Source organism: Globicephala melas, chromosome 6 (assembly GCF_963455315.2).
Source record: "Globicephala melas chromosome 6, mGloMel1.2, whole genome shotgun sequence".
NCBI lineage: Eukaryota > Metazoa > Chordata > Mammalia > Artiodactyla > Delphinidae > Globicephala > Globicephala melas.
This window is the reverse complement of record NC_083319.1, coordinates 100,747,801-100,762,884: the sequence shown is the minus strand read 5'-3', so window position 1 is coordinate 100,762,884 and position 15,084 is coordinate 100,747,801. Positions and strand designations below refer to the sequence as shown.

Below are 15,084 nucleotides of genomic sequence, written 5' to 3'. Positions count from 1 at the left end.
TGTGTAAAAGCTGGAGGAAAGTTTTGAGCTAATAATTACAAGTAGAACTGTCTAATGAAGAAGTGGCTTTATAAAAGACACGTGCACCCCAATGTTTGTTGCAGCACTATTTACAATAGCCAGGTCACAGAAGCCACCTAAACGCCCATCGACAGATGAAGGGATAAAGAAGATGTGGTACATATATACAGTGGAATATTACTCAGCCATAAAAAGGAACAAAACTGGGTCATTTGTAGAGATGTGGATGGACCTAGAGACTGTCATACAGCGTGAAGTAAGAAAGAGAAAAACAAATATCGTATATTAATACATATATGTGGAACCTAGAAAAATGGTACAGATGAACTGGTTTGCAAGGCAGAAAGAGAGACACAGATGTAGAGAACAAATGTATGGACACCAAGGAAGGAAAGTGGGGCGGGGTGTGTGTGGAGGTGGGATAATTGGGAGATTGGGATTGACATATATACACTAATATGTATAAAATAGATAACTAACAAGAACCTGCTGTATAAAAAATAATTAAATTTTTTTTAAAAAGTTGTTTTCTTCCAAGGCAGTGAGTTCCCTGTCCCTAAAAGTGTTTAAGCGGTGATTTGAATGCTCCTAGTCAGAGAGATTATATAAGGCCTCCTATTTTGGAGATCTAGCCAGAACATTTTTAAGGTAGCTTCCAGATTTAAACTCTATGACTTGATTCATACTCGGAAGGAAATCATCAAATAGTACAGTGGCTAAATGTTGCCTCTGATACCCCGTCACTTCCCTTTTCTTACTCCTTTTTTCTGTCTCCAGGCACCTCCATCCCATCCCCAGGAACCTGCCGCTCTCATGACACCTCCTGGATTCCCAGGCAGGTCTGCCTTCTAGACATAATGTCCCTGCTGCAGAATGAGGCCTCTTCTTTCCCAGCAAAATATCCAGGATCTGACAAACAATGCAGATGTAAACTAGCATGAACGCCAGAATTTGAGAAACTGAGCCCTGTTGGAGGAACTACAAATTTAATTGTAGCCAGTCTGTATCATACATTTGGAATCATTTTTCATTTATTAGCTTCTGTGTCCTCTCTTAAATGTGTTTTGGTTAACCTTGTCTCCTTTAATCAGATTGCTAGAATCTTCAGGAGGGAGTTTTGCGATATAATCTTCTGAACCCTGGACAAAACTTCATATTTCAGTGATAGGAGGTTCGTGGAGTAAAATCAAGGTGAGTAAACCCTAACCGTGAGCTAGTTTTTTCACTTGCTCACAACGCCTACTGTCTACACCCCAGGCACTGAGATAGCTGAGGGGGTCTTAAGGTGAGTGGGGTTGGCCCCCTGCAAAGTGCCTACTAAGCATTGGGCGCTGTGCTAGACACACTGCATCCTCGTCGCATTTGACTCGTAGAACACCCCCATCAGGCAGGGATGGCTATTTTCCTTTTACATGTAAGAAAACAGGCCCAGAAAGGACTGTCCAGAAAATGAGAGCCAAAACTTAAACCCAAGTCACTCTGGCTCAGTGTTGTCCATAAACAAATAAAATATGATTACTAAACAAATAGGTTTTCAATTTTCATTGTTCTCTCTGGAGCCCCAGGAACAAAAAGACCATTTTTCAATCTATGATGGGATCCACAGAATAGAGCAAAAACTGCCTAGGTTAGTCCTGGGGGATACTAAAGTGAAATTCAGCGATGCAGGAACAGGAGTGGCTGTGTCTTACCAGGTGGATCTCCGTGAGCGACCCTTTGCAGCCCAGTGATCACCCAGCTCCTCAGAGGAGCCTCCGACCCACCCGGTTCCGGCCCCTCTTCCCGCGCGGCGGCGGTGAGCCACAGCTCGGGCGCCATCTAGTGGTGAGTCGGAAGCCTCACTCTAGGGCTCCGAAAAGGCTCTGGGACCAACATAGCTTTAGGATCCCTGTACAGCTCAGATTCCGAGTTCGCTCTAACAGGTGGGTCCAGAACCACCGTAGCATCCCCAAAGAAATTCATTTGCTGCCCGCTTGACATCAGATGCATATCCCTGAACTCAGAGCCCTCTCTCAGCTCACACCTTCACCTTCCAGGCTTTCTGGAACGAAACTGGAACGCCCTTCTACACCCTCCCTTGTATTTGCATTCATGTTAGTTACAAATGGAGAAAAAAAAAAACCTCAGCTAATCCAGTCTTTCAGATACACACACACCCACCCCACCTGTTGGCAGGGTCATTCATCAGAGAGCCTCTCCAGGGGAACTTTTCCGAAACATAAGATCCAGGTGGGGAGAATGCAGCAGCTTGGGAAGGCAAAAGGATGACGACCACCAAGGAAGAAAATGCTGTTTTTGCGAAAGGAATCCCCATAAACAGAGCTTTGAAAACAGGGACATCCTCAGCAGGCTCTCAAGGCACTGGGCCACCTTCAGGGTCTCCCTCATGCTCCCCTGCCCCTTCACTTTGACTGGTATCCCACCCCTCAGCCCCAGCCCCCCGCCCCCCAACAGGACAGGCAGTTGTGCAGAGCCTGGATCTGGACAGGAAGGGAGACTGGCGGTTTCAGCGGTCCAGAGATGCGGGCTTAACCTTGGTGTCGGAGGTGAGGGAGAGGCATCCCAGAGGATTTTCTCTGAGTACCACTGGGTGATGAAGAGTTCTCCGAGCTCATACTTTTGTACTTGATTCACCCAATTTAAGCATTCATTATACAAGTGAATGAATAATGTATATGAGCATATGTAATGTGTATGTATTCTGAATTCATATTCAGAATAACGAATATGTTCTGTGAATGCATATATTTTTAATTTAAAAATAGATGTCCATTTTAGATCTCGCGGTCAGCAGAATCATCCCTCCCTCCCCAAATGTCCACCTCTTAATCCCCAAAACCTGTGAATACGTTACCTTTCATCCTTGCATGGCCAAAGAGACTTCACAGATGTGATTAAGGTTAAGGACCTTGGGACTGGGGAGATTCTCCTGCATTATCCAGGCAGGCCCAGTCTAATCACATTAGCTCTTTAAAAGCAGATGGATAACGTGGAAATAATTTTGCCAGTGACATAAGTGTCACAATGGGGATAAGAGTCAAATTTACAGAGAGTGGCTTGTAGCAGAATAAAATCACTATCAACTCTTAAAAGAAAAATAAAAAGCAGAGAACCTTTCCAGCCTACGGTCAGAGAGAGAGAGAGATGACAACGGGAGAAGGACCTGAGAGAGATGTGATGTTGCTGGCTTTAGAGATGGAGAAAGGAGGCCATGCCCGAACCAAGGAATGTGGGCAACCTGTAGAAGGTGGCAAACGCGAGGAAAAGGATTTTCCCATAGAGTCTCCAGACAAGGAGGCAGCCCTGTGGATTTTAGCCCAGCAAGGACCATGTCAGACTTCTGCAGAGCTGTAAGATAATCTGCAGTGTTTTAAGCCACTACATTTATGGGGACTTGTTAGAGGAGAAAGAAAAGCTCATACAGGCCTTTTTTGGGTTTTGAGATCTCAAAGTCTCACTCCGCGTCAAAGCACGGGCCACCCGGAGCTGTGTTGCCTTTAGAGACTTTTGTTTCAGGACCTGTGGGAAAAACACCATGTCTATTAATAATCTATTTTATTACTCAGAAACCGAAAGATCTACTCTGTCCCACCAAGTGAGCCTCCGATGAATGTCTTCAGACTCCTCAGCAGAGCTCTGAATTAAGGGGCTCTTGGGGATGGCTTCCGTGCCTCTCATCATTGACTAGGACACACTCTGGAAATAGATACATGAGTACGCACTGTTGAGAGGGCACCAATGGATTGTCTCTACCAGGAAGCATGGTCCCCTTAAGAAATGACTCATTGAATCATGAAGTTATCCAAACCTCCGTAATGCAATCATACTCTTCCTGGGAATTTTTTATTTGAAACTAATTCCAAAGAAGTTAAATAAAATATGCATGAAATTTTTTACAACACAATTGTAACAGTAAAAACAACAACGACAAAGCAAAGAGTCAAAATTCTAATGGAAGGAAACCTTGAATACATTACTATTCCATGCTATTAGGCAACCATTAAAAATTACAATGATTCATACTATGGAAAATAGGGAAATATCCTTATTATGCTAAATGGAAGCAGCATATTATAGAATGGTGTTCATTCAATGATACTTTATTGACCACAGGCTACGTGTACCAAGCACCAAGTAATTAATGGGAGCCACAGTAGATGTACACTCACTGCTCTTATGGACCGAGGTGTGCCACGATTGCAAAAATGTAAAATGATCTATACACACGGAAGGAGATGTACCCAAAAATGAAGCAATGGTAGGGTGTGGTAAATATTCTCCTTAACCTTCTTAAATTATGTCTTCAATTATCATCATTATATTAAAGGATAGGCCAGGAAGAAACATAAACCTCTAGACCTAAGTCCCGAAGCAGAGGAAGAATTGCAGCAGGCTCCTGGTTGAGGAAGCAGGGTTGGAATATACTGTTTAGAAACATAACAAGCAACAGCCTGCCAGGTCAGGAGGCCAGGCTCTTCCCCAGCAGGGGAGCAGGAATCCAGCTGTACACACAGGTCCTTTACAGTGAGGTTGGTTCCCGGGGGGCCACATCTGAGCCTGACCTGACACCCTCTGTGTATCTGGGAAATTTTCACTGCACTAGGCTGGGCCCTGAGGGTTGGCGACACCTGTCTCTACCTGTCTCCCCGGCCTCTGAGAGGTTAACTGGGGAAGCAGATGCCGCATTACTCATCATCTTTATGCCACCATCTGTGTCGGGCAAGCCACATCCCCTGGGCCTGCCTCAGTTTCCCTGTGTGAACGAGGAAAGTCAGGGCTTGTTCATTTCTAAAGCGCCCCCTAAAGGCTGCAGCCGTGGGAACTGTGCTGGACTCTAGGCCGAGCGAGCTAAGTCCTAAGAAGGCACAGCCCCGACCACTAGTTTCCTATCCAAAGACACTTTTATGATGGTACCGATATGAAGAAAATGATGATGACTGAACAACTACTGAGCACGTGACAAAAGTGAAGGTGAGACTAATTATCAATGAACATCAATTGTCCAACATGTATGTGTAGGGTAGGGTGTGGTTAGGAAAGGCATTTATAGAGATCTCATTTCTCTCTCGATTTACCTTCTCCTACCAAACAAGAAGTTCCTTTATAAAGTATGACTTTTATCAACTCTTATTACATGCCAGGCCCGTGCTTAGCCCTGCCTCTGGATTATTTCATTTAATCCTCACAACGACCCAAATTAAGTGGGAATATGATCTCCATTTTGCCTTTGAGGAAAGAGGAGCTTAAACAGGTGAATGACTTGTCCAAGGTCTCATAACCTGTAAGTGGTCCAGGACTTGGAAATCCTGGTTGAGCCTTCTCACCTGTGGATTTTCACTGCCATTGGAATCTTGGGTCTGACTAATTCTACTCATTCTTCCAAATCCAGCCAATAAAACAGCCTTCTCTGGCCTCCCCGCTGTGCCACCTCCAACCAGTCTCCCAACCTCCTGGGCCTTGTGTCTCTACGGGCTGTGGTTGCTGCCCACCTGATGTCCCTGACTTCTGTTTCCTCCTCTCAAGCTCTCAGTTTGAATGCACTTCTGTTCTACTCCTTCTCTTCTTCACTTTACCCTGTCTGACCCTCTACTAGGATATTATACTATATCTTGGGATATAGGATGCAAACTTGAGCATGTATCGAAATCACATGGAGGGCTTATTAAAACACAGATTACTGGGCCTCAGCCCCAGAGTTTCTGATGCAGGGGGCCTGGGTGGGACAGAGAATTTGCATTTCTCCCAAGATTCCAGATGCAGCTGATGTTGTTGGTCCTGGCAGCATCACACTTTGATCATCCTTGCTCTGGGGAGCCTGCTTTCCACTATATTTTCCTCTGTTGCTGAACTTTTTTTTTTTTTTAATAAATTTATTTATTTATTTTTGTCTACGTTGAGTCTTCGTTGTTGCGCACGGGCTTTCTCTAGTTGCAGCGAGCGGGGGCTACTCTCCGTTGAGGTGCGTGGGCTTCTCACTGCGGTGGCTTCTCTCGCTTCGCAGCACGGGCTCTAAGCGCGTGGGCTTCAGGAGTTGTGGCATGCGGGCTCAGCAGCTGTGGCTCTCGGGCTCTAGAGTGCAGGCTCAGTAGTGGTGGTGCACGGGCTTCGTTGGGCATGTGGGATCTTCCCGGACCAGGGCTCGAACCCGCATCCCCTGCACTGGCAGGCGGATTCTTAACCACTGCGCCACCAGGGAAGTCCCTGAACGTCTCCTTAAACAAACTCTTCCCAATGTCTTACATAAGGAAACCTGGCTTTCTGTGGAAGGCCCTCTACCCAGGTTTTGTTTTTTTTTCCTAGATCCCTGATCACAAGACAAGGAAGCATGGTTCTCACTGGCACTTCTAACACCCTCGTCTCACAATTTCTTTATTCTTCCAACTTCAACAGCCATTTCCACACCAAACACCCAAGGCAAGCATGGCTGTGTCTCCAGCTCCACCTCTCTGCCAGCCCACGCCCGCCCATCACAAACAAGAAGGGGATTTTCAGCCACCGGCCCAGGCAGCCCCACCAAGTCTGTTTGCACCTTCCCTTCTTCTGGGCTGCTGGAGACAGTCACAGAACTGGGATTGGGCCCGTTATGTATTCAAGCCTCCTGACCTCAGATGGAACCCCACAACTGCTCACTTTATCTTTATAATCATCGCCAGCTGACTCACCTGTCTCATCCCCGCCACTGGCTCCTATTTTAACCCTGGCCAGTCCCCACCAGCCTTTACCTGGTCCACACCTTCCTCTCTCTCTCGCCACCAAGATGGTGGACCAAATGGAGATCAGCTATGAGCTACCTCAGCGTCCCTCTGATTTACTCCACATTAGCTCTGCCTCTTCACTCATCCTGCCCTCCTTCCCTCCTATTTCAAAACAAGAGGAGTTTTCAAAACCACAGTGACCTACCACCGCACACCCATCAAGATGGCTACTATCAAAACAAAACCAAAAACCCAGAAAATAACAAGTGTTGTTGAAGATTTGGAGAAAATGAAACCTTTGTGCATCGTTGACGGGAATGCGAAATGGTGCCGCCCTTATAAAAAACCAGTGTGGTGGTTCCTCAAAACGTTAAAAATAGAGCTACTGTATGATGCAACAATCCAACTTCTGAGCATATACCCCAAAGAACTGAAAGCAGAGTCTCAAAGAGATATCTGCACGCTTAGGCCCATTGCAGCCTTATTCCCGGTAGCTAAAACGTGGAAGCAACCCAAGTATCCATCAGCAGATGAATGCATAAACAAAATGTGGTATGTACATACAAGCGAATATTGTTCAGCCTTAAAAAGGAAGGAAATTGTGACACATGCTACAATATGGATGAAACTTGAAGACACTATGCTAAGTGAAAAAAGCCAGTCACAAAAGATAAAATACTGTATGATTCCACTTATAGGTGGTATTTAGAGTGGTCACATTCACAGAAACAGAAAGTAGACGGCTGGGTGAAGGAGGCTGAGGGGAGGGGAAATGGGAGATGGGTACCAAGCTTCAGTTTTGCAAAAAGAAAAAGTTCTGGAGATGGATGGCACAACAATGTGAAGACATTTAGCACTTTTGAACTACACACTTCAAAATGGTTAAGATGGTAAATTTCACGTTTATGTCTACTTTTCCACAATAAAAAAAAAAGTCTCCGCAAGGATATACAATGGAGAAAAGACAGTCTCTTCAATAAGTGGTGCTGGGAAAACTGGACAGCTACATGTAAAAGAATGAAATTAGAACACTCCCTAACACCATACACAAAAATAAACCCAAAATGGATTAGAGACATAAATGTAAGATAAGACACTATAAAACTCTTAGAGGAAAACATAGGAAGAACACTCTTTGACATAAATCACAGCGAGATCTTTTTTGATCCACCTCGTAGAGTAATGGAAATAAAAACAAAAATAAACAATTGGGACCTAATGAAACTTCAAAGCTTTTGCACAGCAAAGGAAACCATAAACAAGACAAAAAGATAGCCCTCAGAATGGGAGAAAATATTTGCTAATGAATCATTGGACAAAGGATTAATCTCCAAAATATATAAACAGCTCATGCAGCTCAATATTAAAAAAAACGAAACAACCCAATCCAAAAATGGGCAGAAGATCTAAACAGACATTTCTCCAAAGAAGACATACAGATGGTCAATAGGCACATGAAAAGCTGCTCAACCTCACTAATTATTAGAGAAATGCAAATCAAAACTACAATGAGGTATTACCTCACACAGTGAGAATGGGCATCATCAGAAAATCTACAAACAACAAATGCTGGAGAGGGTGTGGAGAAAAGGCAACCCTCTTGCACGGTTGATGGGAATCTAAATTGATACAGCCACTATGGAGAACAGTATGAAGGTTCCTTAAAAAACTAAAAATAGAATTACCATATGACCCAGCAATCCCACTCCTGGGCATATATGCAAAGAAAACCATAATTCAAAAAGACACATGCACCCCATTGTTCATTGCAGCACTATTTACAATAGCCAGGTCATGGAAGCAACCTAAATGCTCATCAACAGACGAATGGGTAAAGAAGATGTGGCACATATATACAATGGAACATTACTCAGCCATAAAAAGGAATGAAATTGGGTCATTTGTAGAGACGTGGATGGATCTAGAGACTGTCATACAGAATGAAGTAAGTCAGAAAGAGAAGAACAAATATCGTATATTAACGCATATATGTGGAACCTAGAAAAATGGTCCAGATGAACCGGTTTGCAGGGCAGATATAGAGACACAGATGTAGAGGACAAACGTATGGACACCAAGGGGGGAAAGCGGCGGAGGGGGGTGGTGGTGGGATGAATTGGGAGATTGGGATTGACATATATTCACGGATATGTATAAAATAGATAATTAATAAGAACCTGCTGTATAAAAAACTAAATTAAATAAAATTAAAAAGTTAAAAAAGAAAAAGTCTTTCCTCCGCCTCACACTAATTTGTCTCTTTGCATCTTCAATCTTATCTCGTGTCGCCCTTTCCAGGGGGCTGGTCCTTCTCTTTTCTCCCCTCTGGAATCACCACAGACATTTGTAGGGCTGGGGGTAAGAGTACATGTATTGTTTAGAGATGTTCAAGATTATAAATCCAGATAACACATGAGTAAATAGAATGTGGTATTGTTCTAACTTGAAAATATATATATCTTTGTGACAAGGGTATGAAGCTATGGTTTCTATAACACTGAAAATCGGTGAACTATCAAGACCTGGCTCTCTCCTTAAGCCACGCTCTCCCCACTCCACCAGCCCATTTCTGCACAGCAGCGGGGCCCAGGCCAGTCCACACCCTCAGGCCACAGCAGCCGGCTTCCACAGATCCAGGCCAGCCCATACCTTCCGGCAAATTTCTTTGCCACCAGCAGGCTATGCATTCCTGCAGTAGCCACAGAGCTGCACAATTCCGCAGTCAGCCGTGGGCCCTGGCACTCAGGAAAGCCCTGCATTTGATTGATTTCATGTTCTGCTGCCACTGTGTTGAAACTCTTAATAACTTTGGAACAAAGAGCCTTGTATTTTCGTTTTGCCCTGAGTCTGCGTATTATGTAGCAGTCCTAGGTAGCCACACCCTACTGGAAAAGTTCTGAACCACAGCCTTGGGATGGGGACAGAAAGGGGGCTGGGGGATGTCCCCCTGGGTCCTCAGTTCCTTCCTGTCCACTCCCTGCCCCAGCCCAGAGGTAGTAGCTGCTTTTCTGCACCTGCTTCTTCTGCATCCCTTCATGAAACCTCTTCTTTTACACCTTTTAGTCATTAACCACCTTCTACTAGATAACAGCTCTTTATGTTAAATTTTTCCTTTAAATAGCTTATATTCTTTCTACCTCCTGACTGATATAGGGAGACAAAGAGTAAACTAACAAAATCAGAAAATCTGTAGTACGTCAGATAGATATGAGCTACAGAGAAAAAGTAAAGCAGGGGATGTGTGTAGAGGGTGTGGAGTCCAAGGGGGACAGCTTGCCATTGTAAATGGGGGTCAGAGGAGGCATCCCAGAGAAGGATGCTGGGCTGAAATTACACATCTGACTGCTCATCCCCAATTCCAACGAAAATGATGAGAAAATGTAAAAATAGGGCTCAACCTGCATCATACAAGTGGAAAAGTCACCATCCAAGTCCAGAAACCCTCCAGAATTTCCTGCTAGACACACAAGGCAAGTAGGATCAGAATATTGTAAGGAAAGATAAAGCTTATCTCTGGATCACCCACTGCTTTTTCTCCCTTTTCTGTCCCCTCTCTTCAGTGAATTTGAAAGGTGGTAAGCAGAGAAGAGACCTCTTTGGCCAAGCTCTATCTATCTTCATCCACGTCTCCCTTTGATCAAGAAGGAAAGTAATATCATTCATTCATTCACTAATTACTGAGCAAACATGTTTTGAGCACTTCCTAAGTGCCTCGCTCTGTACTAAGACAGTCCCTGTCTTCAAAGAGATCACAGTTTAATGGGAGAGGATATGGGAGACGGGATGTGTCTAGGCAAATAAGTATTATTCAGTGCTAAGAAGGACAGGGACTTCCCTGGCGGTCCAGTGGTTAGGACTCCGCACTTCCACTGCAGGGGGTCTGGGTTTGATCCCTGGTTGGGGAAACTAAGAGCCCAAAAGCTGTGCAGCACGGCCAAATAAATAAGTAAATTAATTAATTAAAATAATATTTAAAAAGACATTCCTTAGGGAGGTGTCGGGAATGAAGGGAAAAAAAAAAAAAGCTAAGAAGGACAATGAGTGAGTTGGATAACAAAATAGGAATTCCAACGTTTCTGGCAGATGAAGCTTAGCCTGACTTGACAAGATGAAATCTTCAATTCGGTTCCAGTAGACATTACTGAGCACCTCCCCTAAAAAATACAGCATGGATTTCAAACAGGGATGAATTTGGAGCTAGCGCAAAAGTCCACTGCAGTAGGAGGGGGGTGAAATCTATTTCTTTCTACCGAAGGCAAGATAGCTAGAACCTTCTCAGTTCTGCAGGGAACGGGAGAGACACATGTGGGCACACAGCATGTGTTTTTGCATTGAATTCATGTTTGCTCCAGGCTAGGAATGCACAGAGGAATAACATGGCAGCAAAGATCAACAACAGTTACACCAAACAACAGTGCTGAGCGATAAAAGATAAAGACTTTCTTGCCTGGGGAGGTCACATGACAACACACAATTTCAAGGGGCAAATTGAAGGATGAGTAGGAGGGTTTTTTTCCAGGCAGTCAAGGAAGAAGAAAGTATTCCAGCCATAGGAAATGTGTGTAAAGACCCAGAGGCATGAAAATAGGGAACAATTTAGGAGCAAGCAAGTAGTTATGCATGTTAGAACACAGGGAATATATGACAAGAGGCTTAAAAAGCTGACAGCCTTGGGATGTCATGCTAAGGAGATGGGTATTAGACCAACCCGTCAATAAAAATCTAATCACCCCACTGATTCCCAGAGTTGATTTGCTAGGAATTTCAACTGTAACCTAGAGGGGATGAGGAATTAACAAAGGATGCTGGGAAGGAGAAGGATATGTTAGCTGGGGTGAGGAAGGAACACAGAAATGTTGAGATTCAAGGGAGCCGATGAATAACCTGCTGCTTCCTGCCCAAGTCTGAACGATTTGAGAAATGAAACAAAAACTGTACAAAAATCAAAATATCATCTTTTTGCAGATGAAGCTGATATTGAAGAATGTAGCTTATATCTGATCAGAACAGCAGGACTCATGTGCCAATCACAGGGTCAGGGAATGAAATTACTCTGCATAACCAGGCCAGGGTCATATGTCCTGACCCAAATGGACTGAGTGCGAGACAGGCATACTGCTTCAGAAATTCAAGGTACTGTTACCGAAAAGAGAAGGATAGTTGTAGGCAGCAAAAGCAACCATGTCCACTCCCTATTTTGTGTGTGTGTATGTTTATGTATGTGTAATGATCCACATCCCACTAGACCCCTTTATGGTACAGTTGGTCACATGCTGTGATGAGAAAAGTTTGAAGGAAACCCTGTGAATTTTGATGCTGCTTTGACCAAGTCCCTTTCTCTTTCTGAATCTCAAGTGCTTTCACTCTGTAACAAAACTCCATAAAATAAGAATTCTCCTGGCCCATTCCCTGCCTTAGGAATGCTGGGCTCATAAATGAGGTCATGTCTGTAAAGTGCTATGGTCTTCTTGAAGACAAATGCTGTATAAATACATAGGATTATTAGCCAAGTCGCTCAAAAACCAGTCTGTGCACGCATGCATTGGAAGGCAAACAGGAACGGAGGAGGGCAATAGGACTCATTGTTTCCAAGGGTCACCTGATTCCTTTGTTTCCATGACATCCAGTGCCCCACAGTTACCTCCTCCCAACACTTACAGACTGCCAGGAGGGCCCGTTTGCCAATTTAGTCTCCCTGGAATGATGGGTTAAAACATTTGGAGAGCAAAGCCAACAGAATGCCAAGCTATGGCCATGTTGGAGGTTTTTCCAGAAAGATAACTAAAGGAAATGCTGTTTGGGTTCTAAATACTGATGGTTTTCACTGGCCCTAATCCATTCATTAAGATTCCTGCATGCACAGTTTTAAAAGAATCTGGAGTTCAATTTAAAAAGGAAAGAGCTCTTCTATCTTATGTTAGATTTCATAATGAGGAAGCAGAGGTGGAGAAGGAGGGAGAGAAGGGAAGGAGGAAGGGAGGACTTTGTTTCTGGTCTCTTTTGCCTCTTAGAAATCATGGATTTCAGACCTCAGAGGTCAACCTAGCCACCTCTCCACTCCCTTTTTAAAGTTACATATGGATGGTGAGAACCAGTGAGGTAGACTAAATTTTTCTAAGCTTATGCAGTCAATTAATAGCATAGCAGGGACTGGGATCCAGGTTTCCACCTTCCAGTTTAGTTAGCTTCACATTCAATCACCCTGCATCCCTTCCAGTTTTAGGAACTTGAACAAGTCATGTTGCCTCTGAGACCTAATGGCAAGTAATGGAATATCCAGCCAGAAGTAATTTAAATAAACAAAGGCCTTGTTCTCCTCTCACAACAAGGAGCAAGATGTACATCAGTGGCTAGTATTATTTTAGTGATTTAGTGATGCCATGATGGACCTAGGCAACTCTCTCTTTCTATTTCAACATATTTAGTATTGGCTTCTTATCTGCATCACTGTTGCCTCATGGTTACAGGATGGCTTCTGCAGTCTAGACATCACATCCCTTTTTGAAACTCTGATTTAATACTTATTTTTTTTTTTTTTGTGGTACGCGGGCCTGTCACTGCTGTGGCCTCTCCCGTTGCAGAGCACAGACACCAGACACGCAGGCTCAGCGGCCATGGCTCACGGGTCCAGCCGCTCCACGGCATGTGGGATCTTCCCAGGCCGGGGCACGAACCCGTGTCCCCTGCATCGGCAGGTGGACTCTCACCACTGCGCCTCCAGGGAAGCCCTATACTTTCTTTTTTTTAACAACTTTATTGGAGTATAATTGCTTTACAATGGTGTGTTAGTTTCTGTAGTTTCTGCTTTATAACAAAGTGAATCAGCTATACATATACATATATCCCCATATCTCTTCCCTCTTGCATCTCCCTCCCACCCTCCCTATCCCACACCTCTAGGTGGTCACAAAGCCCCGAGCTGATCTCCCTGTGCTATGTGGCTGCTTCCCACCAGCTATCTATTTTACATTTGGTAGTGTATATATGCACATGCCACTCCCTTACTTCGTCCCAGCTTACCCTTCCCCCTCCCCGTGTCCTTAAGTCCATTCTCTACGTCTGCGTCTTTATTCCTGTCCTGCACCTAGGTTCTTCATAATCTTTTTTTTTTCCTTTATTCCATATATATGTGTTAGCATACAGTATTTGTTTTTCCCTTTCTGACTTACTTCACTCTGTATAACAGACTCTAGGTCCATCCACCTCACTACAAATAACTCAAGTTTTGTTTCATTTTCTGGCTAAGTAATATTCCATTGTATATATGTGCCACATCTTCTTTATCCATTCATCTGTCAATGGACATTTAGGTTGCTTCCATGTCCTGGCTATTGTGAATAGAGCTGCAATGAACATTGTGGTACATGACTCTTTTTGAATTATGGTTTTCTCAGGGTATGTGCCCAGTAGTGGGATTGCTGGGTCGTATGGCAGTTCTATTTTTAGTTTTTTAAGGAACCTCCATACTGTTCTCCACAGTGGCTGTATCAATTTACCTTCCCACCAACAGTGCAAGAGGGTTCCCTTTTCTCCACACCATCTCCAGCATTTGTTGTTTGTAGATTTTTTGATGATGGCCATTCTGAATGGTGTGAGGTGATACCTCATTGTAGTTTTGGTCTGCATTTCTCTAATGATTTAATACTTTCAAAACACAGACTTGCAATAACGTACTTTGACCTTGCAACCATGTTAACTGTAGTTCTTTTGTAAATACGCTAACAAACTAAGGAAGATCATTCCCTTTATAGTTGATGAAAGCTTTTTGGTTTAAATCATGAATGAGTGTTGAACTTTGTCAAATGTTTTTTCTACACTGATTGAGACCATATGAATTGTCTCCTTTATTCTGTTTATGTAGTGAATAATAGGGATTATTTTAAAATGTTGAACCAACCTTGCATTTCTTGAAAAAAATCTCATTTGGTTAAGCTATCTTACTCTCTTTAGATAGATACTGCTGGATTTTAATTGCCAATGTTTTGTTAGAATTTTTGTGTTTATGTTCATAAAGGATATTGATGTGTATGTAATTTTCTTTCTTTTTTATCTCTTGGAATCAGGATTATTCTGACTTCGTGAGTCAGGAAATATTCCCTCCTTCTCTATTTCTTTGAAAGAGTTTATATAAGATTGGTATGATTTCTTTCTTAAACAGCTGATAAAATTTACTGGTGAAACGATCTGGGCCTGGAATTTTCTTCTGGGGACCATAAAAGATATAGGGCCATACAGATGATTTTTCCTTCTGTCAATTTTGGGAAATTGTATTTTTCCAAGAATTTTTCCATTTCATCTAAATTGTTGAAACCAGCATACAGTTGTTCATTACGTTTTCTTATTATTTTTTTTAATTTTTGTAGGATCT

General features: G+C 43.4%; 1 long non-coding RNA gene across 2 annotated transcripts in view; it reads right to left on the bottom strand.

The window, feature by feature from the left end:
- LOC115864899 (uncharacterized) overlaps positions 1-15,084 on the bottom strand; it is a 42,980-nt gene that overhangs the window by 25,094 nt on the left and 2,802 nt on the right. Inside the window, exon 2 of one of the 2 annotated variants that reach the window (XR_009564401.1) lies at positions 3,444-3,540. This is a non-coding gene — a long non-coding RNA (uncharacterized lncRNA). The remainder of the gene's footprint in view (positions 1-3,443; positions 3,541-15,084) is intronic. The other variant, XR_011377555.1, reaches the window with a different exon arrangement.